We start from the raw sequence: 24,625 nt of genomic DNA on the forward strand, positions 1-24,625 counted from the left end.
ATAAAAAGACACAGAAAGGGACTACCTCTTCATTGATCTCCACTAAAGAACTAGCCTGACATTGATCCTGCAGCTCAACCAGCAGCTGTCCAGGACTCTGGCAGCCAAACACCATCATGTCCTTCCTCAGGGAAGCAGCCTTGTTGCTTGGTCTGATGTTTTTTTGCAAGGACCTCCATCCTTCCACCCACTCCAGTTCCAATCTCCAATGTCTTAAAAATAAGAGCCTTCTTACAAGCATTCCCAAGGAAAAAAGAACTGATTGGTAGATCTGAGCCTTCTCTGAGCCTTCTTGACCTTGAATTTTTTGATGGACACAGGATTCAAGATCGGCTAGCACCACACTACTGAACTTCAAATCTGAGCTGTGAAGATGCTCGGATAGAGTTGTTCAATATTTATTTACAAAGTTTAGTCTCCTGCTGCATAATGTTCTATAGATTCAGAATTCTGTGGTCTACTTCTATTCACCTCTTTCCTCACTAGTGTGTATTCAAGGGCTCTCACAAGCAAAATTTTCATAAAAACAGAACAATCAGCCTAAAGGACACTTCAAGATAAACTCTTACAAACCTCCCTAAATGTTTACAGTGCAAATGTACCACAGGAAGCTTTCTTCTCTAAATTAGAATTCAGCTGAGTTGATCTCTAAAGCAGTTCAGACAGAGAGTGCAACCCTGAGGTTTTTCCTATGCTTCATTCTACAGCTGGCTCTTTCACTGCAAGATGGAGTGTTATGATACTGTGCTGCAGATTCAAAAGCAGGAATACAGGGCATAAGGGACACATTCAAAGTGCCTGCAAGGATCAAACATAAAAGATACACGGCACAGTGCTGCTTTCAGAGATATGAAAGATAATGATGATATTTGCTCTATGTTAAATTAAAATCTTCCAATATCAGGTCAGCAGCCACAAGACTTGTGAATGCTTTAAAGACACTTTACTCACACTCTACACTTGGGTAGGCAATTGCCAAAGCAAGGAAACCTCAGCTATCCCAAACTGAAGCCTCTTTAACCTGGATTAGGTAAGCTGCTTTCCAGCCTATGGTTCTTTCCTCATTATTCAAGCACAGACAGGAGGAAGGTGCAAAATTTCAAGCAGGTTGGAGGCTGAAATAGCTCACTGAAAACCGTAGTGACTCCTGGTCATCAGAACAGGACCTGCACATCTGCGTGAAACAAAGGCTCCAATATATCAAAGCCAAAGTTTCCAGTACTAAGAGCCTCATTTTCCAAGAAACAAAGTTCACTGATAACAATTGCTTCTCCAGACCACGACTGTCTCATTCTGAAATCCTTGTTTCATCTCACTAACAAAGCAAACAGTACTTAAGCAGCCTGGAGATGTCATGCACAGAGAGTTAGGCAGTCTCATGGAGCTATTTTACATTTTAAAAAGCACTTATATTTTTACATGTCTAAATGTTATGACTTACATTAAAAAAATACAGTCAATCAACATTTCTATCTGTTAACACTAGCAAAATTTTTTAAATTTTACATAGGATATTTTTTGTTAAATTCCTTTGAGCAGCAAGTTTCAAAACTAATCTGCAGTGGAATTCTGTGTGGACAAAATTCTGAACAGAGGACATTTTGCAATTTGCCCCAACACTGACAAAACTGTGATGAAAGCAAAGCATACAACTTGTTCTGTCCAAGTGATACTTCTGTTCAGCTTTTTTGTGCACTTATTTAAGATGCTGTGAGAAAAGTTGCATAAAATATAATATTATATAAATCCTCTGTATAATAATCCTGATATAAAAATCCTAAGTAATACCAAAAATAAGGAAATATTCCTTCAAGGTAGAATTCTTTAAAAACCCAAGTAAACCCTTCAGTTTCACCTATATGTGAGCTTTCTAAAAGGGAAGTATTACTGAAAAATCTTATCATTTATAAACTGATCTGCAATTAAAGCAGAACAATAAAAATGCCCCCTCAAATACCAACAAAAAAAGCCCTCCAAACCACTTTTATGACCCTCTTGAACTGCTCACTCTCCAGAGGGAAGACTGCAACCTAAACAAATCCATGAAGGTGGCAGCACACACTGGTTTCAAATGGTTTTAAAATCTCACCTGCTTTTCTACCAAACAAAATCACCCTTTTTTGCTTAAGCCAACTGAACAATAGTTTGCTTTCACACAAGCTCAGATACCTTACAATAATTACAATAATAATTTGAGTCTTGATTTTAGAAGTTAATTTCTGAGACATATTGCTTGAGGGAGGAAAAAAGGGCAAAAGAAACCTCCAAAGCATAGATATTAGTAACAAAGATATTTGGGTTCAGATTTCTCTGAAACTGTCAAAGTGTATGTTAGGCACTAAGCTAACCTTACTCTTGCTGGTTTAATGCCATTGCTCAGCCTTGTTTTCTTCATTTTGCAGAGCAAGATGATATGGGAAGAGATGCAGATTTTCGTCTCATATCTGCCACAATGGACTTTAGAGCAGTAAGAATTTCTGGAGGGGAGACAGAGAAGATACATCCCACATGACACAACCCATCACCACACAAAATGACACCTTACTTAAGAGAGAAAAATGCAGATAGGAAGATGACTTGTTTGGCTCATCTGGTATGTTGCAGAGCAAAGCTTGTTTTAATTCCTGTCCATTTTACTAATTATTCCAAAGTCTATGTCTGTGTTCAGTGTTGTGAATCAGAGTGTGCAGAAACAATACCCTCTTTGCACTTAGAGCCAAATTTAGAAGTCTGCTGTCCAGTTCATAAAGTTTAGGGTTTCTATGAATAAGCTTAATTAAGCCTTGGAGAATATCCAGGCTTCAGGACATAATTCCCACACAGAGCCTTTGAAGCAAGATTTCAGCATCATTCTTCCAGGAGACAAATGGATTTGAGTGATAAAGCATCATATTTTTTCCCCCTTTAACCCGAGACAGCTTAAAATGGAACATTGTTATTGAGCAGGAACCAGCTCTTCCTTTATGTATTTTGTGTATTATGTCCTGGAATTTTTCCAGATCCATAAGAAAAGTACCCAGAAATAAAACGAGGAAAAGAGCATATGAGCAGCCCCAAGCTAAAACGAATAGCACCTTACTCTTGTTTTTTAAAGAAATTCATCCCATGTACCACTAAACTTCTGGAAAAACTCTTCCCAAGCCCTCTCTCCTCCCTGCCTCATCACAGGTTCCCATTCAGGGCCGGTGACTCAACACCTCAACAGGGAAAACAGCCCAGGCTGAAATTTATACCCAACAGGATGGGAGAATGTTAAGCTCATTTCAAGGAGGAAGGAAGGAAAAGCCATTAGCAGTCAGAAAGGAAGCACATTTCAATAAGGCGCTTTTGTCTTTAGGAAAGGGAAAGCAAGCTGAGAAACGTTCTCCCCACTACACAGTTGTGCTTACATAGGCTTCTTGCTTGGAAAAATCTTTGATTTTGGCAAAATCTACACAAAAGAAGAAAAAAACCTAAATTGCTTAAGAAAAGAAACCTCCTAAATAACAATAACACAGATCTGTTCTGGAAGAGATCTAAATATTTGCACCTTCCAAGTAAATAGGAGGAGTCAAGGCCTGAAGGTGTCAGATAAAGAACATGCACTGAGTCATTTTTCACAGGAGCAATGACTGACTGTCAGACTGGCTCTGGGTGAGTGGCTGGGCACACACTGGGGACACGGTGCTGGGCTTTCTTTTCTTTTCTGTCTCACTAAGAACATAAGAAACAACACCCCAGAGTACCCCAGGAGGTTTCTCTGGTTGCCTCTATGAGCCCACCAAGGTACAAGAACTCTTTATCATGCAGCTGTCCTCTAAAATGTAGGATTCAGCAGGGACACAGGGCAATGAGGTGCTGCTGCAAAGGAGGTAAGGCTGAGCTCTCTAGGACAGGGCCTGCAGCACACCCCAGAGATGTAAGACTTAGAAACATAAATAAGTCTTTTATTCACTTTTCTTCTTCTACGACAACGAGCAAATCCTGGAAACAGGCAAGTGTACAGCGCTGGGAGAAATGCCAGGCAGGCTCCTCCCTGAAATGGCATCTCCCTGTGCCACAGGGGCTGTGGGACCATCCATCCACTGCATGAAGCTGAGGCCCTGTGCAGAACAGCAGTGCTGTCCTGCTACCCCTGCTTGCAACACATGCCTGAGTAGTTTTTCCAGAGAAGTTGCAGCTCCTCCTGCAGCTGTCCCTGTCTATCTGTTTCCTGCTCTTGATGAAAACCCTGCAGCTTGGCTAGACTGGATTTGAGCCTTAACAGGGATTGTTTCACTTTCCTCCAACCCTCTCCAATGGAAATTAGATGCATAAGCTATCTCTCAAGATCACAGAAGACAAAGTATAATGGGTTATCATATTAGCTCCCTTCCATCTGACAACTCCAAGAATAGGAACATTATGTACCTGTCACTGCTTGTCCCATTGAACAAAGCCACAGTACTTTATGCTATATACTATTGACAAGTTTAGGCCAAGAACAAGTCCAAAGCACCCTGACTCAGGCAGTCCCAAAGCACTCAGTGGTGGGTGGCACCAGTTCCAGCCCAGAGTACCTTTGCATGCACTGCAGACATGACTTGGCCACAGTTCGTGCCACCACTCATAATGTGCTCTTCAGAAAAGGGCCAAACAATAGAAGATTTGTGAGATAATGTACTGGAGCAAAGCTGAGTACTTAACATTTTGAAAAATACAAGGGACTGATGGGGCCGAGCAGAGGCACACACTGAACAAAACCTTTCAGAGGCAGACTGGAGCTGCCCACATGTTACCAGCTACCGGCCTCTGACAGGCACGAACTGAGGCTCAATTGTGTAATGCAGATCAGAGGCTTTCACCAGAAGTCTGGCAAATTGAAAAGCTCTCTTAAGTTTTCAACAGTGGGGCTGTTAGCAGGAAGCACAGTTCATACGAACCTCACAGCCTTCCCAGGAAGAAAAGCAACAGTCTACAAATGCAACGGGATCAGCACTCTTGTGATAGTAAAACAGATCCTAATAACATGCTGCCCTTTATTTGAGGAGGCTTTTCCTCTGCATATTTCAACTCTCCACTTTTGCTGAATAGTTTTTGACTACAGAAGGTAGTATTTAGATTTATTACAATTATTTAGACTAAGAATACATTATTCTTCAGTTATGGCCAAAACATAATATTGCTTGGAAATATTATTTCTCAGGAAAGCAAATTCCCTTCCTAGGCTTGCTCCGAGTAGCTGAGGTGTGGGACTGCTGCCCAGGAACTGCTGGTGGTAGAGCCACACGTTCATCTGAACAGACTGTCCCTCCCAACCTGGGCACCAGCCCTGCTTCTCTATGGAGACAGCTGGGTCTGGATCTCCTACCTCCTCCACACAAGGAGCCAAAAGCTGGAAGACCCAACCCTGGGACAAGCTGTGCTGCTGGGGCACTCCCTGCAATGCAGTCTGTGATCCTAGCCTGACACTGTGCAAAGAAGGCACCACTGCTGATTTAAGAGCACTCTGAAATGCAGTTGTGGGAATCAGGGACAGTATTCTGGCCAATCTCATCTGGCTTGTTCCAACACTCCTTTTCAGGCAACTGCTACTGGCTACAGTCACTGACAGGATATAGGGCTAGGTGGACCCGGCACAGCTGAACTCATAGTTGCAAAAGAGCACTGTAAGAGGAAATACACATCAACACAGATTAAGTTTTTTAGGTGTCACACTGGGAATAATTTGGCCTGCAGAACTTTGGCAACAAGGGTAGAGTCGCACGCTGTGACTTCCAGATCTGCATGCCTGACAGAGCTCCTCAGTCAAACAGCAATTCTCATCAAGAGCCTCTCTGGTCATTCACTGTGAAATATTCTGTTCAGAGGAAAAACTATTTTCAAGTTAAAGCAGGGGTTTTTAATTTATAATGATTTTTAAACCTATTGCTTTTTGGCCTGAAGCCAGTAGACAAAATTGTATTTATATTTATAGATCAGATTACCTCCTCATCATTCACACATCCATCTGTTTAAAGGGAGCACTTTTCATATATACCTTCTTAGGGAAAAAAAAACCCAAACAAACCCCAAGCCTTTTAATTTCTTCAAAGCCTTTCAATAACTATAAATGAAATTAACAGCACCCACTTGTGCATAAATTCTATTCATTGCTATTTGTCATATAAGCCTCTGTTCTGTAACAATAACTTAGGTGACAGTAAGAAGTAAAGAATTAGAAAGAAACCTGTAGAAGTATGAACAAGCCTGTAGAAAGATGAATAAACCTGGGGTGGGTTTTGGCCATCTGATTCTGAATGGATGGGGAATGGAGCTCCTGCCTGCAGCTACTACGTGGCAACACCCTGCTTGCTTCCCACGCTGCCACAGCTCCCCTTATGCCTTCAGCTTAACACCACACCACAGGCTGTAAAACCCAAACTAGGAAAAAAGGAACAGGCCAACACACTCCTGTACAACTAACAATCACTTTTAACAAACACTACCTTGGATGGATGCTACAAATCAGTGGGTTTTAAGATTTGAGTCTGTTTTTAGGGGTTTTTTTTAAAGAAAAAGCTTGCCATCTGCCTCAGAGACAGATATGTAATTCAAGTTTATGCCAAAGATCACAGATAACAAAAGATGTTTGGATAGTTCTCTCTTGAGGTGTACTCACAGACAAGAAGAGTGTATCAGTATCTCTTCACACAATCCTTCCCCTCTGAAGTTACCTCAAAGTAGTTCAATCTGGAGAAATTCATACTTTAGTATCTGCTGCTACAGTAAGCAAGAGGGAACCATGTCTAAAGTGGAAACATTGATTATCAAAGCCACTCATGCTTTGGCCCAGATTTTGAGAGTGGCAGCTTAAATGCTGGCCCAAATGTCCCCCTGCTGCCCCTGTTTCAGCCCTGGCACAGCCCCACGGATCTGAACAGCTCTGAGCTAAATACTCGAGAGCCAGTTCCCTACTACAGCTCTTCCCAGAACTACTGTCATTCCCCCTTACCCAGGCAGATTAAAAAAATAGTAACACTAATATAAAGAAAATATTTATTTAATGCTGTAATCTCAACAATGATTGTTCTGGAACAAGTAGTGATAACAATGCCTCGATCACTGTGAGCAAATGCCTGTTTTGCAGAGCAGCCTTGGAAGCCACACCTGCAGCTCTGAGCACACCTGCCAGCAGCTGCAGATGCTTAGTCACCTCCTCAGCACAGCAAACAACCCAGCAGCCTCGTCCGTGCCTGCCTCTGATTTCATTTGCAAAGTTACAGATGTGCCTACTCAAAAGCACCCTTTACAGGCAGCTCCTCATAACATTAAAACCCCTTTACACCTTCTGAATAATTCTAGCTACTTGTACAGCAGGGATGTTGTTATCCCATCCTTAGGGATTACAGCTGAATTACTTTGCTGTATATTATCCTCTACCCAAATATTCAAAAATCACGTTGACTGCTTGTCTGTGCAGGAAGTTAGAGTTTCAGCTGTATCAAAGGGGAGAAAAAAATCCAAGCTGTGTCTACAGTGAGCCTCCTCTAACATCCCTTCCCCCAGCTTGTACTGTGCAATTTCAATGTCAGCATTACTGTAGTTCAGCCAGACTGCCAAAGCCTACTTAAAAACTGAGCAACAGAGATTAGAGATGGAGTGACTCGAAAATGAAGTTAAGCAAAACCTTTATGCATTTATCATAAAATGATAGGCTTCATAGTCCATGAGGATATTACTTGGAAAACAATCTGCAACTGTGATGAATTTCCTTAAGCTTCTGCAAGCACAGGTCTGTACAAAATGGGATTAATTCAAAACCTTATCAGCAAAAATTCATATGGCCCAGTTCATGGATCTTGCTTTACAGGGTTAAAATTTAAGCTATCTGGTATCCTATGGAAGAAAAAATTGTTTTTATAACCACAGTTATGATTCTTAGAGTACAGTTCTGCCCTTGAGCAGGTTTGCTATTTCATTGTTAATAATGAAGCCCTAAAGGAAAAGCTCAAAGGAACTAAAAGGAAAAAGAAGAAATCTCAAACTATTTTTTCTTATTTAAGTCTTCTGCTGACATTGCCATTTCCCCAAAATAAATATTTATTACACTCTTTACGCAAAATAAGATTTAATCCACAGTTAGATAATACTGAACGTACAATGGGTTTTAGTTCCAGCCTCGTTTTCTTGAGGTAAAAGCCGTAGGTGAGAACACCCTAAACAAGTGTTTCTTTTGCTGCTGATGTAGAAAACAAAGCTTGGGCGTCCTGAGGGACTTTTTGCAAGTGCAGTGAGCCACATGCCTGTCTCTACAGTGATATGACAGCAACAGCCTCTCCCATCACTCAGAGAGGCAGATCCATGAAGCAGCAGCTTGTGTTCATGGGCCATCAATTGGATTAATCCTGCTGTGAGCAGATGGCTCTCCCTCACCTTACAGCACAGGAGGCTATGATAAAGACATCAGTCATGGATAATTCAAGTTATCAGAAGCATCTAAAGGGTGCTGACTGCACACCAGCTGCCTTCAGGAACGGGATTTTGACTCGAGTTTGCACACTCTTGATTTCAAACCAGCCTTTTCCAATTTTTCAGAAGGCTAGCAAGATTAGTAAAGGCAGATTAAGATTAGTAAGGATGGATTTACACAAAACTAAAATAGACTTCATTTTAAACTCCATGACATTCTTCTCACAGTGTAACAGATTCTTCTTTCGAAATTACAGTACAGTGATATAAATTTGCAAAGAGGGAAGCCCTTGAATATTCTGAAGCTCCCTCAATATTTATCTTTCAAGCAGAAAAGTTATCAAATCAGTTCTTCTCCCAAACACTCAGTGTGTGATGTTAACAGTGAGATCCTCTTTCTGAGACACTGGGTCCTGGGAAGCTGCTGCAACAGCCTCTGAACTTAAAAATCTAAAGCAAGAGATCAAGCTGAAATCTGCAGTAGCCCCACTTTAATTTTTGATTATGAGGCCAGGCCAGTTTTTCCACACAAGGAGTTCAAAGATTTAAAAAATGCACATTAAGTTTAGCTAAACTTTGATGAGCATTCCTATCAAGAAGTGCATGCTATGTTTAGCTAAATTGTGATGGGCTTTCCTATCTGGGAACATTAATTAACAACATCTCTTTCTACTGAAGAAAACACAAAAAGAAACCAGGCTTGTGAATCAAAGCATAAACAATGACATCAAATACAAACACTGTCGTTCCCAAAGATGCTGACCTCTGACAGGCACTTGGAACATAGAAGCACAATTACAAGAGTTGCCAATGTCTTGATGGAAGCCAGCAGCCTGTGATCTATTTGAAACACTTTCCTCACCCAACACTTAATATATCAGCTCCAAATATTCCAGTCTGTTTGCAGTTTTTAACAGCATTAACCGATACTCAGCCTATAATGAGTTCATTTTTAAATGTAAGTCTGACTGGATGCAATTCTCCACAGTTCCCAGTAGAAATGACTGCTAACTTCATGCCTTGGCCCCTGGAACCTTGTTCATCCAAAACCAGTGCTGGACTGAAACTGAAAAATTTGCATAGGTTTCTATTAAAGGTCAGAAATGCAACTAATGGCAATCTCAAGGGGTTTATGATACCAATATTCAAACAAACCTGATTTCGGAATTTGAAATCATGGGTTTAGCTGGTAGAGTTGATTGAGTACTTCAGACTTTCAAGGCACATGACTTACACCACATGATACTCCAACTACAAATTTGGCTCATGTCAGTAAAGCACACGCTAAATGGATTAAGGGTTGTCTAACTGACAGATCTCAAAGTAGTTGACAGCATAAAGTCACTGGGGAATGAAATTGCTTTAGCTTGGTTTTGCATTAATCAGAGTTAGCCAAATGCTCATGCAGATACATAAAAATGCTGAAGTCTAGATACAACCAATTCCTTGGAAGAAATGTTCTGCTAACACACAGATTGGCAGGATGAAATAAAAAATAAAAGTATTAAGAAAAAATAAAAATGTGAACATATTCAGTTGACATCAGTTAAACAGGCAAAGCCAGAGACAGAGTTACACCTCTGATAACAGAGAGCACAGGAAACCACTTCAGGAAAGATGTCTTGAAGAACTTCAGCATCCTGGAAGGTGAGTGACTCAGGAGCAGCCACTGCCACAGCACAATGAATAAATGACTCACAGAGCCTTCAGCTTTCTGAAACAAGGGAACAGAAAGTCAGGGCGTGATTCTGTGGCACCACTGATGTATTACATTCAAATCTTAGTATCCAAATTTTTACATTTGCATTGGAAAATTGAAGGTGGCAGAAAAGAAACCACCATGAAAAAAATCTGAGTGTTGAAACAACAGGTTTCTATAGGAGACTTTAAACACTCTCTCTGTTGTGAAATGACAATTATAAACATCAAGAAGTAATCCTGAGGAGATGCTAAAGGACTCTACCCAGGAGGGAGGGCACAGTGAGGCTCAGTCCCAGAAGCTGCTGCACAGTTCAAGCAAGACAAATTAGAAATATAATACCAATTTATGGAAGAGGCCAATTAGTTATTGGAAGAAAACAAGAAATAAAACAGCAAATACTTCACTTGGTGTCATTAGATTGTAAAATTGTAAAAAATTGTAAGCTTTTCAGAAAAATGTACTTTAATCAGCAAGGTAATGCCCATGGGTGAGATATGGTGAAACAATATTCCTTTTAGCTGTACCTTTTTTACATCTGTGCCAGATCCTGCAGAGACTTTCAGGTACACTTGTGGACAGGCACACCTCTATTATTCTAGTAAGAGTTGGATATGAAGTAAACATTGAATTACTTCAATATTAAATTTGAGAGTGGAGAAAGGCTATCATAAAGCCATCATTCAAGGCTATGATGATGAGATGGACAGAAACATTAAGTAATTAAATTAATATTGACATTTTCTAGGCAAAATTAGCTCTTGGGAATACTGAATCAATATTACAATCTCCCCTGAACATTACAGGGGACTAGAAAGTATTAAAGCTAGTTTGATATTATATACACATTTACATAATCTTGCAGTCATTCCCTTAGACCCTTATCACAATGCACCTTTAAACATGAAGTTAAAGAGCTATGTTTTCCACATTTCACATGAATTTAAAAAGCTTCCTGTATCAGAGCCTCTCAATTATGTATTGTATGCCCACAATTAGGTATTAAAACAAGTAAGAATAAAACAGGAAGGGAAGCAAAAACTATGCAGGAAAAAACCCAGCAAAACTACCTGCACTCATTCAAAACAACACTGAAAGGCAACTTTTATGTTTAGACTACTGGGCTTCAAATTTCCATTATGTGAAGTTTCAATTCATAATTCAGGAGCCAGTAGTCAGGTTTTGTTTGCAGCTGAGCTAAGTCCTAGCCTTCTCTTGGATTAGATCCAAACTCTAAAAAGGGCAAGAAGGCCATCTCTAAGAAGGCAAAAAGACATTTAATCTATTCAGGAGCTTTCAAGATCTGCCGATATTAAAGAGCATCACATGTTCCTTGTCCAAGGCTCATCCAACATGATCCCCTAAGGAGTAATGGAAAAGTTAAAAACCCAAACCTACTAAACTGAAATATTTACAAAGAAAAAAAAGTTTGAGAGATTATTCCACTCATATCTGCCCTAGATATTCAGATACAAATCAGTGCTTCCCTTTATTTTCTTATTAAATCACAAGTGGACTCATCATCCAGTTAGAAACAGATGCACTAGGATTATGTCAATATTTCTACTGCTCACAAAGCTCTAATGTCAAAAGATAAAGTGACCCCACAGGTGTGACCATGCAAGTGTTTGCAAAATCAGATTTTTTTTTAGATTCATTGATGTTCAAGTCAGGAAATTTTAGAAATTCAAATTAATCAAGGAGGGAGGAAGAGCAGTGAACAAATAAACCAGCACACTCAGAAACTATGGTAAAAAACATTATTCTTCATAGCACCAAGCTTAACTTGTTTATTTGTAATTTCAGATGTTCAAACTGGTCACATTTGCACAAGTGAAATCTAGAGATCTCCCTAGAAACTCAGGTATTAGATAGATGGTAGATTCAATCATTTTCAGCCTTCAACCTCGTATATGCAAGTCCTTCAGTCATTTTTACATTCAGTCATGCCTTTCAAACAAAAAACCACCAGAATCTCTGGCTAAGATATAGACAACTTTGCCAAGTTAAATATAACCAAACATTTTGTTTCCAAGGTGGTGTGTAATGAACCTCTGATCATCTCTCTGCACAGCTTCCAGTTCTTCAAAATATGAGTGTGATGGAGCAGCCTCCCATTTCCACAGATACTCTCTGATATGTGAGTGTGATGGAGGGAAAACCATTTGCCAAAGCTGCTTCCTTGAGAAAGTCCAAGGGATAGTGGAGTGCGGCTGACAGGATCAGGGTGAAGCCATCAGCCCTTGGGTAAAGGGAGGCAACATGAAGCAACATCAATGCTTTGTTTGGAAATTGCAGCCCTCCTACTCCCTGGCCCAAGCACGATGCATGACAGCAGTCCAGTCATGTAGGACCCCCCTCCTTCCTCTCCTCTGCTTCAGAGGGAGAGAAGATTTTCAAAATTCTTAAGAAAATAACACTTGTTTGATACCAGAGCATGAGTTCAGCAGGCTCATCCTCCTGCCTCTGACAGGGGCCAACAGCAGATGCTTAGGAAAAAGCCCTAAGAACTAGTCATTCATCACTACTTATCTACTCCAGCATTCTTGTGCCAATGACAGTAAAGCTTAGGGCAGACAGAGCCAGCAAGCTCATAACTTAGCACCAACAGTAAAATGTACCATTCTCATTCCAAGCAAGACATCTGAGCTATCAGAAATTTGAAGCAGTTCAAGATGCAAGATGAAGGGCAGGTACATCTATCAACTGTGCTTTTGGTTGAATGCACGTTTTTCATAGTGCTGGATTTGATGACCCATGAAGTTATTCCCTGCAATAATATCAAATCAAACAGCACTTGTTTTTTTTTGACTTCAAGCAGTGAGATGAGCCCCAAAGAAAAACAACCAAAGGATCACAGCAATATTTCTGAGGAAATTTGTTTCAGGTTTGAGGTAGTCAGTCTCCTCTCTGTCATTTGGTCTCATTTGACATGCTCAGGTATTTCTTACAGCCCTTCCCATTGTTTAAGAGATACATGTGTATATAGTTCATATATAAAGAGGAAACTCTAAGCAAAGATGACCTGTCCACACTGGACAATTCATTGGTCAGCTCCTGCCAAATGATTTGCAGTAGCTAAATGCTGCTGCTTCCTCCTGAACAGAAATGTTTGTGTCATCCTTCCATTTCAGAAAGAGCAATGCTGTTCCAGGCTTCCAGCTCTCTTCTCAAACATGAAAACTGACCAATGAAGTTAGAAATTATTCATCTGACAGGGTAATTGCAAAAGCCTGGCATTTCCTTAGGAAGCAGTCTAAATAGAGTAAATAGCTTTATCCAGTATTCAGATTCAGTCTGGGCATCTTTGGTTGGAATACCAAAAATAGTAAGGAGAGATAAGAAGTTGCTCAATAGAAATGTGTTTTTTAAAAGCAGAAACTAGGAATGTAACATTTTAAGATATCTGTGAAGCTGGGAAATACCAATATATGAATCATCCAAGCAGCAAGCTTGTAGCATTCAGTGGTTTTCAGCACTAGACCTCTGGCAGGTTAGTTCTTACCAACAGAGAACACTCACCTGGACACAGCTTGCCCTTGGTAAGCCAATTCAAACCTGGCCTAACAGTATATTAACAGTTTCTATTGTCTTTTAAGGCCTAGTTTGGTTTAATCTCTTCTGCAGAGTCAGATGATTAGAACTTGCTCAAGAAACATTTTTCATGAAAAAACCAGAAACCATAACTAGGCTTCCTACACTAACACCACACAGCATGCCCAGGTATTCACATCTGTGGTTTTCACTTCTTATGCAATTATGTAGTCTGCTTTTTGTTTTACTAATTGGCCAATTTTACTGTTCCATTGCATTTTATATAAGGGCCATTTATATAAGGTCTAATCTCACTAAGTGTCAGAACTAAAAGCTCATTGTTTTCAGGCAGGAAGGCAATAAAATGATCCCAGCAGAAAAGGCAAAGGCCTCCAGGATCAATTGCCAGGGGCCACTAACCAAGCACCTCCAGGCTCTCCACACACCTGAAACAAAGCTGTGCTCTGGAAATGGGTCTCCTTATGAAGGAAACTGTGCAAGGAGGTCAGAAAGCAATGGCTGCCTCAGGACCTCAGGTTATCACTTCAGCAGATGCTATTTCTGTTCTTTTCTTCTGTTCTTTTCACTGAAATGAAAGTGGTTGATGGAGACACTGATTAAGCCTACAGACATTTTGTACCAGTTACTATCACAGGTCGTTGTTCTAAGATTTATGGCACATGAGCACTAACACAGAGACATTGACAAACTATATCAAAGAAACAAAAATCTTTGTTAGTGAAGCCCATGATGAAGCAGTATCAGCCATTTTTCTAGGCATGCAAATTTAAAAATTTTAAAAAAATCCTTCTTTCTGTTGTGAAACAGGACACTATTTAACGATTTATTTAACCAAATATTTTCCAGCTCAGGAAAGAAGTCATGTAGGAATTAGGCACTCAGATTCCACTTTAGTTTACAGCTCAGCAAGTCAGGTGTAGGTGTTGGAGGGAAGCTTGAACCCAGATGTCTATTTGTTTAGATACCTCACTGTAACAGACAACTAGGAGTTTTGGCATTCCTAAAGGTCTCAAATACGCACAAACACTGAGCACTCAATCTTGGTTTTCACTGCCTTCCTGCCAACACACAAGGCACAGCAGATATGACCTCCAGAGCTGCTGCTTTTTGTATCAGTCTTGCACAGTGGAAGTGAGAAGCAACTGTAAGTAGTCCAATATGTTGATTCCCATTACAGAGTGAAGGCACACCCTCCATTCCCTTTGAGCACCCCTACTGGCAAAAAAATGGTCTTGGAGGGCAATGTCATTTTGTAGTGTGAACTAAGAAACAAAATAATCCCCATGTGATGAAACCCTGCATTAAGAATCTTTCCCACCTCCAAATCTACATCTCAAGCACCAACACCAAACATATTTCAGAGCAGACATCAGCTGTTGTACAGAGAATTCAGGCTCAGTCTCCTAGCAGCACCACTATTAATAGAATCTGTTTAGATTAATCTTCAATTTCAACCTTACCGAACTCTGTGGACTGAATTCCAAAAGCCAAGATTATTTAGGTGTCCAAAACAAAATTTTCTTCCTCAGTTTTCTGTAATTGATGTACATAATGTCAGAATAAGTCCAAACAACAATATCCTCAATAAGTAGCTTATCAGTCCAAAAGACTGGAATAAGAATATTTCACCTTCATTAGAGATTAAGTGGCCCACAGGGGCTTGTGTTTTTGCCAACATGTCTCTTCTATGGTAGAGATGGTTAAGAATCATATAGTTCTACAGAGCTACTTCTAGGATTAAAGCAACTCTAATGCTAGTGTGATGCCTTTGAAATTAAAAATATACACATGCTGACATGTTTTCAAACTTGTCAGTTCCCATCTGGAGCTGCATTCACTCATCTCTGCCTTCAGCTTTAAAAAGAGTGCTGTTTGTGGAACCACAAATGGAAAAGCACAGTGTGCACAACCCTGGGCCACACAGCCCAGGGATGGGATCCATTTGAAAAGTGCAGCAAAGACAGCAATTGCAGCTTTATTACACTGACAGGGACTAACAGAAATCTGACCTCCTTCTGCCCAGGCTCCAAGACAAAACTCTCTTCCAACTTCTCTTTAATGCTCCCAGAATGACATGTGCTCCAAGCTCCAACAGCTTTCAGGTTTTTGGGAAGCAGAGTTCAATTGAGAGGTACTAACTACAAACAGCCAGTTTCTACATAATAAACAACACACACAGCTGCTTCTTTCCCCCCATGGTTTTAAAGCGCTCAAGCCACTACCAAAGCCTTTGTTCCTTATAGCCTCTCTAAGTGTCTATCCCTCAGCTTAACCATTTACATATTGCTCAAAACTGTCTGTAACATCTCTTTGTTTTGGCTGTTTCCCCTTCAGTTCCTGAACACCTGAACACCATTTATGACAGCTAAAAATATGCAGAGATATTACTGTTGTCTGAAAGAATCTCAGAGCTGCCTCTTACCTGCAGTCAAGCATGCAGGAGACAATCACAGATCTTGTCCTGGCAGCTGTTTTGCTTACTAAGCTACTTTTACTCCTCCTAAAAGAAAGGGTTTCTTTCTTCCCCTCCTCTTGTATCCTGACTCTTGAAATGTTGGTACCCACTTGGGTCAATGTCACCTTGACTCTGGAGTCTCTAAACCAGCACATTCTGACCATTGGTATCTGTTGGTGGAAATGACTTTTATTGCATTGCTTCTCATTCAGATGGATTTTTCATTGAATCTGCAGTGCTTTGTGCATCTTCAAATCCCACCTACTGCACCTGTTATATCCATAATGACACCCTCATGGCTCTCTTTGGTGCCTAACATCCAGTGAGCATAGGACATTTCTTTAGGGCAAGGATTATGTACTGCTTAGCATATTCTACCTCTTACTAGGCACAGGATAAATTATGATTATATTTTAAAAGGGACATTGTCACATTCAGGCCCTCAAAATTTTAGACCACTTTTAAATGATCATGAACTAGTGATATTTCTTTTGCATTCTTTAACTGTTTAACCCTCTCAATATCCAACAGCACCAAACAGACTCACATGTTAAAGATGTAATCCACCCCTGGGATCTTTAGTTCCTGTGAAGCAACACATCAAGTTCCTTGAAAATCTCTTAGCTGGTCACTGAATCACAATCCTAGAAAATGGTTTATTGGTTATGTTATACTCACACTTTAATGTAAAAGATAAGCGTTTCTCTAAGTCAATATTTAAGTGAGACATTAAATGAGCTCCCTAAAGGCTTTGGACAGGTCCTTTTATTTTTTTTTGTTGTTGACTTATATAGCCAGTATATGACAAATGGAAGTAATTAATTCAAACATAAGTCTATATGAATAGCACCTTCATTTTAGGGGTGAAAAAACTTAGTTCTATAAGACTGATGCTGTAACTTAACACAAAAACAAAGGTTGTTTTTGATCAACCTCCACCTAAAAGACACTGAGAATTTCAGTTTAAGTGGGAACACAAGTCACTGGGTAGATTTAAATACGACTTGCTTGACTGCCCTATGCCCCATGGAATCTAGGAACTGACATGTTCTGAACCACTTGCAAGCCTGGCTGGATTGCACAGGCAGAGGAAAGAATAGAGAGCAGAAAAACATCCCATTACAATCAATTCACCATGCATTTCCTAGCCACTTGAATTTGTAGTGTGAAACTTTGCTCTGAAGAGGAGGTAAAATAAATCAGCAGCTACCTATAAAAAATCCTCCTTCTTCTGAGTTCAGTTTGAAGCCCAGGAAATCCAGAGGAGAAGAACACCAGTATTTAAGCTGAGGAGTGAATCTCACCCTAGATAAAGCTAATCCACCCCATCAGGTCTGACTTTTATCCATAGTTGAAAAGACACTTTGATGAGAGAATGTTTTGTATTTCAAATGCATATGTTTTGTATTTCAAATGCATCTCAATTCTTATGAAATAACATGCAAGGCAGGATGTCTCCTAAATCTCTCCAAGAGAGACTGCTTTTCTTTACAAATCAAAATGAGGACTGAAGTGAACCCTGGGATCTGGTTCAGACAGTTTGGGGTTTTATTACTCATAAGTAAATCCCCTCCTGGGAAAAAGGGGAAATAATGCTTCCTATTTGCTATACTTCCATCAACAAGGCATTGGGTTTTACCTGTAATGGAGGGATGAAGGAAGAAAAACAAACTCAAAGAAACAGGTGGCAAGTAGATAGAACTGGGTTTACTACTTATCTGTGCTTAGTAGGACAATGTGCTAACACCTACTGGACCCACATAAACCATCTGAAAATCTCTCAAGTATTTGCCTCTCATGTTTGATTCCATTTTCAGTATCTATCCTGTAAATTCTATCCACCTGACTAAATGCTGGCTCCCTTTCCAGACCTTTCTCTCCTATGCTTTAAGAGGGGTACAAGCAGAGGAATGTTGCAGAACATCAACAGTCAATTACCACAAGCATTTCCTTCACAAGTGGCACTGTGGCACTTGGTAACAGCTGATTTTATATTGAGCATAACCTATTTTATTAACAGAATAACAAACTTCAGCTTTCAGCTGGTAAGACTCACTAAATTCTCAATTTCTACCTTTACATTTAAACATTGCTGGCAAGAGACTTGGTACAGATCATGTAACGCAGGAAGCTTTGTACTTTGCAGACACCCTTATTGGGAATGAGAAATTAGGTCCACCAGTGTCCTGTCCCTGCAAGGAAACAGCTGGGGTACGTAAGCAGAAGTTAGGCAGAATGCATCTGATCACAGCTTATATCATGTGCTTCAAAAGCCCAAGTTAATGCATTATTTTGTGGGAAAAATTAGGGAAATAAGGCCTGCAGTTTCAAAATATAGGCCAAATTTTCAATACTTGAATGCTGAACTAAGGCAGTCTGTTCTATATTGTTTCAGATATAAACTCCAAAAATAGACTATTCAATCATGTGTATGTGTATGATTAATAGTTAGTGTCAAGGAAAGCCCATTGGGTATTTTATGGAATTTAGAAACAGATTTAAAGTCTTTTAGGAATAAAGTACAAAGATACAGATCCTCTTTGGAGAAACTGATGCATGCTATGGGTACTCCACAAGACTGAAGCACAGAATTTGGGACTACGTTTTAGAAGATTTGAGATGTTAATAAGTATTTATTAAGCTCTTTTCAAGATTTGAAGTCCAGTGAGTAGGGAGAGGGGGGAGAAAGTATGAAACCGTAAGAATTTATTTTGTCATCACCCAAACACACGTACAATATTCTGTAGAATCTTGCCCAGCCATCTTGACAAGTACCACCGAAAAATGCCTAAAAGTTCATTCTAATCTTCTTCAAAAGTTTAAATCTCTTTATTTATATATACAGATACCCAAGTAAGCAGTAATTCTGGCATTATGACTCCAGCGTATCACTGATTTAACTTTGCGACATTTGGGATTCCCTACGATCCACATCTCTGCAGGCAAAGAAGTCTTTGGTCTGAACACATTGGCTGTGACTGACATAATTTTACTGTTGGATCAGCTTTTCCCAGATCTAAATTGATAATTTCAATTCCAGAAAGAGGTTTAAAACTGTACTGTTTGAGATGGTTTACAAAAAGACAGAAGCTCTGAAGGAAGCAGAATTACTACAGAGACCCAGAAGCCTATGCATAATCTTATTTTGTTCAACTGCATTGTAAATCCACCCACCATCCCACAAAAATAACAGATTGCACTATTCTGTTTCTTGGATGAGATCTGCAAATACTTTCTAGTTGGCCAAAACACGCTCCAAGACTTTTACTAGCAACTTCACCAACAGAAAAACTGACATGCCTCTGGTAGCACTGAGAGCAGTCCCAGTATGAGATACGTAGTAAAGCACTTGGCCTCTCAGCCATCCGGGCAGTTCAAAGGAAACACTGCCAAATATCCATCTTGAATGTGTTAGCTAAAACACCCCCAGCCAGCAAATTATCTACAGAGCATAACTGGATGTTTGCATGAAGCTTGCAGATTTAAAAAGTATCCACAGATTTGTTTCAATCTACTAAAACTGACTAAAAGCCCTTCTTTTAAATATTGCACTCCTTGTAGATAAAACCTTTCATTCCTCTATTACATGGTACATTATAAAATTATATACAGCTTCAACTGTGCTAACTCATAAAGCATACATTTGATTCCCTGAACACTAAGATCTGAAACAGTGGAAAGCTGGTCATCAGTCCTAAGCCAAGCCCTTCCCGCTAATACACCTTCCTGAGCTCTTCTGCAGAACTTTGCCACCACAATGAAGACACATTTTCAAAAGAGCTCCTTTGAAAGCATCTCTGGAGTGGCAGCTCCCAGGCTAGAGCTGTGTGAAAATACAGTAGGCTTGTAAAGTCTCTCCCTAGACCAGTGCTATGCAGTGCAAACTTCTACAGAAATCCAATGAAGAAATAACATTACTGGGTACCTAATAAGAGCATACTGCTATTGAGTCTTGTATTTCTCCAGATCAAAAGGCAGCAGCTGGTTATGCTCATCTGTTGACTGAGATTTGGTTCAAGCTTTGCACAGGGCAGCCTTCACAGCCTAACACCTTTCTGCTGCATTCCACAGCCAGGAGATTAATACAGCAGCAGGGTCTCTGCTAGGTTAGGAAGCCAGAGTAATTACCAGTCATTTACTGCTAATGGCTATTCAAACCCTTGAACTACTATCAGAGAAGATATTAATTCAACTCCTGCTTTTTGCTAACCAAAAGCTAGCGAGTCTGCCCTGTGTTACAGTGAAGAGTCTATTTAAATCCCACTGGAAATAATGGGGCTAAAGCATGGCAAAGAGTTAAGGAAACGGAGCCCAGACTTTAAAGGAAGCACAAGTATTGCTGATGCCTTCTTTTAATGCAGTTTTTTTTTTCTTGGAATGTCATCAGCCTTGTACAGCAGTCTGAGAAAAGCTCACTACAGAAAAAGAACTCTAGAAGAACTCCTACCTCTAGAAATCAAGACTTCAGCTCAAAGCCCTGACTGGATCAGGGATATACAGGAAAGAACATGTGGTGGCTTTGAGCCATTTCCCACTCTATCCACCATTTCTTCCCAGTGATCCTGAGAAGTTCAAATCTGCTCAACACTATTTCAGTTATTGCTTGAATAAAAACACTCTTGCCAAAGCAGAAAAGGAAAATCAATCTTGCAGATTTTTCTCTAACTATATCTTTGTCTAGTACAACCACTTTCATTGCAGTTGCTGCACTGAAATTATTACCTGTGAAACAATACCCTTTTGAAAAAGCCACTCTAGAAGCATATACAGTCTTGGTGTGTTTTAGGAGAGACTGCAAACAATGTGAATCATAGTCAAGAGTGATTCTTTAAGGAATTCCATTCCTTAGTTGTCCTGTAGCATCTCACATTCATGTACTCTCCTAAAAACCATCAGGGGAACTTTATCACTGATAGAATATTGAATGTAATCACAAAGATAACTACAGCCTGTGAAATAACCTGGAAGCAACTGCAAACTATCTGCTGGAAAGTGTTAAGGCCAGTCAGCCAGGGAAGGGGAAGAAAAAACTGAAGCTTTTTTGTACTGCATACAAAATGCAGTTCATCTGGGTCTACTTTGCTGCCAAGATTTTATCATGGCTGAGGTTGGGTTTTGTTTTTCTCTTCAAAAGATTAGTGTCCAAGCATATGAATACATGGTATTTGTTTTGCTGTCAAAACATAAATACCATGTGTTTTATCCAGCAACACAGTTCATTTCAAAGATTCATCAGAAATGGAAGACATACTGTAGGCTAAGCCATTCCTCAATTAGGCAGCAGAGTCTGGGGCAAAATTTCTGACTTCCAGCTCACCCTATAAAGGCTGGTTATTTTATACTCCACAAGAAAGTACTGATACATTCTTTGCTCTTCTGCTGTTTGAGATCCACTCAAAGTCTCCCACAGTACATGTGTTTTCTTTAAAATTTCGTCCCCATCCTTAATTACTTTCTCAAAGGGAACTGTCAGTGTGAAGAGGCCCATATATTTACTTGATTTATAGCCATTTATTGGCTCCCCCTGCATGTGATGCCAAAGGCTTTTTTCCCCCAAGTTTCTTCAGTCCTTCCTTAAAGCAGAAGCAGATGCTGTGCATTGTCAGCACAGAAATATATGTTCTGATTTAAGCCACCCTATCCCATTATTTATAGGTAATTTCAATTCTTGCAGAAGTTTGAATACCACTTTCTTGTGGATAGTAGAAGAATGACTTAGGAGTTTAAACTAACTTGTTCCCAAACCCCTCTCACTATGAATTATTCCCTCTGCATGTACAAGCAGCCCATTTCAGAGTAGAGCTGAGCAGGAGAGGATTTCCCCCAACAGCACAGCCCAGAGCTCTCACTATGCTTCTGCTGAAAAAGCCCTGCCTTTTCCCCAAGTACAGCACAATTAAACCCCAAGGCCACTGCATGTGCTGATATATTACAAAGCCCTAAGTTACCTGACCAAGAACACTACCAAGCAGTGCTCCAGGTGCACATTGTCCTCTAATCTAATCTTTCTCTAACACAGACAGAGCTCCTACACTTCCAATACATGTTCAAGTCTGCTCAAATTTTTTTCCCCTCCTTTAGAATTGATTTCTCAGTCATGGTACAGAATAGCCATGATAAACAGCATGTCTCAATCCTCAAGAACACAAGAAAAATTAAGTCCCATTCTTTTCCAAATGCTACAAAATTCACTTGCCAAGCAAAGCCTCCAGCTTCTGAGCCAGCAGCACACAACTCCTGGATTAGCAGTTAACCAGCTCCCAGCCACTGGGTAGACAGAGTTGTGCACATCCATTCAATGGACTTCATTCCTTTCCTTGACCAGACAGCAAGTCCACAGCACATGCCAACTTGGGTATTGTTAATTACTCCTCCTTTCTCTCTGTATCCTTCTCGTTCTGTAATCCAATTAGCTCAGCTCATAAAGAACAAGTAATTTGTAGCACAATCCAAAATAAAAATATTAAAAACAATTACTGGCTATGTCCAGTAACATCATGATCCTGTTAGAGCTTTTTTCAGTCAAGTTTCCTATCCAGCATATATTGTTCAGACACCCACATCTTCTTGTACCTCTCTGGACCAAAGTCAAACTGTACATTAAAAAGGTGAGCCCCTGAACACACCTGTAACACTCTGGTACATCCTAACTTTCAAATTTTCCACAGGATCAATCACAGTAGTTCCAGTTGCGTTGGCAAAAATCTCAGTTATGCACACCGGATGCTTAAATTCAGAAAAACAGACCTCAGCCATCAAAATTCACCCTGGAGATTTTATTACTAAGAGCAAAAAACCTCACAGTTTCCATTTCCAAACCAAACAAAATCCTGGAGTAGTTTCAACACACTAGTCCAACACCTGAAAAGTTCAAAACATTATCTCCTGTTTGGACATGGCTTTCACTCACACATCCCTCATATACAAATTATGTAAAAAACCATTTAGGTGCAGTAGAAGGAGGGAACAACAAACTGCTGGATCAAACAGTGACGAAGAAACAAAGTAGAGAGAAATGCAGGTCCTGCTTGATGAGTTTGAAACTGGATGGGATGAGGAAAAAATTGAACTGCTGACTTCTGAACAAAGTATAATTGTCCTACTTCTATTATGGGTGTTTTTATTTACATATATATGTATGTATACATATATATGCATGTGTGTATATATGTATAGATGTTAATACTGCATAAACCATTGAAAACACTGTAGGGAGAAATTAATTTTCCTGGCTCCCTACTCAACTACCTCAAACTCTTACTGAAGCATCTTAACAAGGAAGCCAGAAGGCATCCAAAATGACATTTTCTTAAGTGTTTTAATTCCAGAAACATCACCACAAGAAACGGGGTCCTATTCACAGCCCATTTAGACTTCAACCAATGGATCTAGCAATTGGTTTTTTAATCTTAAGTCACAGAGAGAAATGAGAGACAGGATCACTCCTCATTCCTTAATAATACTGAGGCTGCCTGGAACTGAGCTCTGCAGCAATGCATTTCTACTGATGCTTTATTGGCCCAGCAAGCTATTTAAAGGTTTTGACAGTTTTTGACAGTTATGAATTTGCAATAATTTCTCCCTGCAGCTATTTTCTGATCTTTTCAGCATTCTTTCCCCTTCCTACCCACCTGACTCCTCCAAAGATCCAAGCAGCTGAACAGCAAGTGTACAAAGCCACATCTTAATCCTGCCTAATAGACTCTTGTGCAGGGTACTAAGAATGAGTGTCTCAAAAGCAGTAACCTTCAGTGAGGCAATGCAGAGGTGTTTATGCAACAGTATCCCCTCAAAGAGCATTATATAAGCACAGTGTTCACAAGGACTGCCAGAAGAATGAGGCATCAGCAGCTCTTGATTCCCCAGCCCAACACATCTGTAAGCTAATTTTACACCCAAGACTGTTTAAATAAAGAGTTATGACATGTGTGAGAATACACACCAGTGCTCCAGCATCGTCTCTGATACCGCTCAAACCTTATGAAACTGCAATTTTCAGATGTATGTTGAAGATATGCCCTAGTTCATACCCAAACCTACTTGACTGCAAAGAAACTATCAGGAGTATGAAATTGGCCTGGTCAGCCAGGCCTACATAGATAAGAAAACAGTTTTCTAAAACACGTGTCCTACACACATCCTCCCACTTACAATATACTTGCAAAACAATCTGATATGATGGAAAAGGAAAAATCATTCCCTTAACATCCTATCTGGGCAGACCATTTCATAGCTTTTTTTCCAGAAAGGGAATATATTGCCAGCTTTGTAGCTACATCTGTGCTGTTCTTTGTTAAAAATGCTCCTCCAGTATCTCAGAAAAACAGCAAATATGTGAGAGACAGAGGAGGGAGATGTTGGCAAAAACAAACTTCAGAAAAACACACAAAGAAAGCCAAAACATGCAAAGTCTGGAAGATCTTACGGTTTTTACACCGGTACTTTGTCCTGCTTGCTTCACAATGGCTGTTCAAGAAGAGGGGAAGGACAGAATTATAAAAAACAAC

At 40.0% G+C, this 24,625-nt stretch overlaps 1 protein-coding gene across 1 annotated transcript in view; it reads right to left on the reverse strand.

Moving 5' to 3' along the window:
• The window catches only part of ZDHHC8 (zinc finger DHHC-type palmitoyltransferase 8), a 111,141-nt gene that overhangs the window by 57,590 nt on the left and 28,926 nt on the right, over positions 1-24,625 (reverse strand). The gene's annotated exons all lie outside the window — the stretch shown is intronic.

Source organism: Parus major, chromosome 15 (genome assembly GCF_001522545.3).
Source record: "Parus major isolate Abel chromosome 15, Parus_major1.1, whole genome shotgun sequence".
Taxonomy (NCBI): domain Eukaryota; kingdom Metazoa; phylum Chordata; class Aves; order Passeriformes; family Paridae; genus Parus; species Parus major.